The following is a 3,378-nucleotide window of genomic DNA, read 5'->3' on the forward strand; positions in this document are numbered from 1 at the left end:
CTCTTGGGTTCCTCCCTTCCTCTGGGGCAGAGGTAGCTCCTTGCTGCATCTGACCCTTCCCTTTAGAGAGTTTGATCAGGACAGGGAAGAGACCTAGTAGAACGACATGTTCACCAGAGACTGATTTGGGGGCTGTTGTCACATTGCTGTCTAGCCAAGAAATGAGGACAGACCTGGTCTGCCCAGCTTGTTTGAACAGATGGGCCTAGGTGGATTTCACATCTCACTGAGTGGAAGTAAATAAAGGCCACATCTATGGAGGTCACCCTTTGTTTCAAGATCCACAGGTGTGAATAAGAACACCTGGCCAGGAACCATGCCTCTTAGAATCCCGGGAGTGATCAGGAAGCAGGTAGCTCTTCTGTATCCATCTGGCCAGCCATCCAACTCTGAAGGTTTGTGGAGCAAGGATCTGGATCCTACACCTTCCCTGCTTCAGGACGAGGCAGGTGACACCTCTGAATTCTGCAGCTGGGTGCTCAGCACCACTGGCAAGTCCACCACTGCCTCCTCCCCAAGGAAGTCACTGCTTGTTCTTGAAGAGGAGTTTGATGTGAACTGGCTGATTTTTTTTTTTTCTTCCAGAAAGCATGGTCTCTATTTGCCTAGAGGGAAAGAGAGAGGCATCTGTCAAAATGTCAAAGCCATTCTACCTTGTGTCTTCTCTCCCCTTTCCTTCTTCCTTTCTATCCTCTCAGGCACAAATGGAAATACTACACTAATCATAGCCATGGATATTATATTTACTGGTGATTTTATTTACAAGGCTGATACCAATGAGATGCGACATCCTTTTCCCTTCCTTTCTTCCTTCTGTCTTTGACTCTCTTTCTCAGCAAACACTTGATGGAGACACTACTCTGGGTCAGTGCAGGCCGTCAGGGCTGCAGAGTTGGTTCCAGATCAGCTGATCTAGATTGGGTCCTGAGGGAGCTTATTAGTGGTGGGGCCTTTGGTTACCCCGCGTGAGGAATCTGAGGAGACCTGCCCTGGGGCTGTGCAACAGCTGTGGAGACTGCCCTTTGGCCAAGCTGCCTGCCACACCTGTCCATGCTGGAATTCCTTTACAGGAAGCGCGGCCTTATATTTCAGTTCCAATTAAATAAGTTCTCCGACGCCCTGGTGGAGGTAACTAACACCCACAAGTTAAAACTCGCCTGAATACAGCTTGTGTAGCCAGAAAGAGAAGTGCGCAGACAATTAGTGGGGGTGGGAGGGGACAGGGACACCACAGGGAGAGAAGCATTATTGGAAAAGAAGAACTAGGATCCTCAAAGACAAAACTCAAAACTTAGCTCTTTTCCTTTCTTGCTGATCTCCCTGCCCTGTCTCATCTTTAAGAGTGACTTTCAGTTCCTGCCGCTGCATTGCTCAATGGGAACCAGGGATGATCTGTCTACATGCTTCATACCTGTGCTTTAAATATAGACTTTGGGCCCTTTATTCTAGGTCTGGCAATAATTAACTAACTATAAGGAAACCACATGATTTTCTAAATGAAATGGCATCAGAAAGTTTCCTGGACCCAATGAGCCCTGTAAATAGCTATAATCAGAGTTGGGCGTTTCCTCTCCGTCAGTGCCAAAGTCCTTTTCAATTCAAATCCAGGGCCTCAAGCATACTAGGTAAGAGCTCTACCACTGACCCATGTGCCCAGCTCTTTTATTTTGAGATAGGATCTTACTAAGTTGTCCGGGCAGGCCTTGGGTCCAAAATCCCAATGCCTCTGCCTCCTGAGTAGTCCTTGAGATCAAAGGCACATAACACCACCCCTGGCAGTGTCTGCTTCTTTGAGAATGGTTCAGGACCTGTCACGTCTTGGCATCTTGCAGACTTGTAACCAAAAGCTTCTCTGGAGCTGGAAATAGCACAGCTTTTCATCCTTTGAACAATTTTTTTTTTTTTTTGAGCACTCACTTGGTGCTGAGCACTGTGTAGGAGTCTGGAAAGAAGAAATTGGTATTTAAAAAAAAAAAAAGAAGAAGAAGAAGTAAAAAAATAAGAGTTTCTGCTCCAGACAAATGTGCCTTCAGTAAAGTGGTTTTTGTTCTGACCAAATAGAAACTCTCTCCTCAAGGCCACAATGGCTAAAGTTCATTTTTATTCTAACCAAAATGGCCTGAAGACAAGAGAGGAAAGTTAGCCTAGAATGAACTATTTAAAAAAAAAAGAAATTCCTTTTTACAGTCCGACAATATTTTAGCAATGCTGCCCTCTGCCGTGCAAAACTAGAATATCAGCTCCAACAGTTTGCACAAATTCCCCAGTGCTGGTTAGTTTAGAGAAAACTTGTAGGTCTGATGTTTTTCATGCTTTGTTCATAACCCCTAAAGTCATTGTGAATAATCATGTGCCCTCTTGCATGTTTTTAATTTGACAACTAAATTTGTATCATTGGTTGAAAGGTTGTAAAGGACTTTCTTTTCCACCAATTTCCTGCGCTTTAAAGAACTGCAGCTCTTTTCCGGCTACACTAGGAAGCATCAAGAGCAACAGAGTCTTTCTGGACCCCCTGTAGGAGGTAGCGCAAAAGTCCTGTTCGGGAACCAGCACAAGTACCAGAAGTTTTTGGAAATGGTGGGGCTGCAGACCTAACCTGAAGAACTCTGACCCTCAGAAGGACAAATGCTCCTGGGTTACCAGATGGCCGAAGTCCACTCTCTGCCCCAAGTTCTCCATGTGTGTTCTGGGGCCCAGCAGCATGTGATGAAGCCCAGACCGTGGACTCCCCGACATGGACAATCACCAGACACTGGTCAAGAAGTATTATGTCTTTCTGGCCTCAGAGTGTCTGATAGAGCAGATCCTGTGAATCCTGGGCCCAGGCTGAAATAAGGCTGGCCACGTCCAAAATATGGGGGTCATTACGAAATGTTCCAAAATATGGGAACATTACGAAATTTTACCAAGGACACAGAATTATTTAACATGACCAGCAGAAGAGGTGAAGTCCACCATCAAGTTCCAGATGAAGAAGTGCTCTGCCTGCTCATGGCTATTGGTCACGCCAAGATGACAGATGGTGAACTTGTGTACAACATCCTCCTGGCTGTAAACACTGTTCAGGGAAAGCCCCGGTGTCTGTGTTAAGGCATGTCCTGGGGAATTCTAGTACCATGAAAGAAAAAGCTTTCAGATTGAGCTCATCCAATTTATGTTCCCGTCGACTGGTAGTAAAGCCAGCCCTTGATGTCAATCAAACCAGCCAAATTCAAATTGCTTTCAGTGAAAAATTATTATTTTTTGACTGTTTTGGTGGCCATCACTGTGTTCTTGTGTTCTAAGTCTGAGGCAGGTTAATAGTCATCAGAGAAAACTCTCCTTGCTTCACTTTTGGGGGATTCCCTGTCTTAAAGCTGAGTTTTCTTATTGGGCCAT

The 3,378-nt window shown here is 45.4% G+C and overlaps 1 pseudogene; it reads left to right on the forward strand.

The window, feature by feature from the left end:
- The first annotated feature begins 316 nt into the window (after window positions 1–316).
- LOC110598657 (large ribosomal subunit protein uL1 pseudogene) lies at window positions 317–3,090 on the forward strand (annotated as a pseudogene).
- Window positions 3,091–3,378: the final 288 nt, after the last annotated feature.

This window comes from Ictidomys tridecemlineatus, chromosome 6 (assembly GCF_052094955.1).
Source record: "Ictidomys tridecemlineatus isolate mIctTri1 chromosome 6, mIctTri1.hap1, whole genome shotgun sequence".
NCBI lineage: Eukaryota > Metazoa > Chordata > Mammalia > Rodentia > Sciuridae > Ictidomys > Ictidomys tridecemlineatus.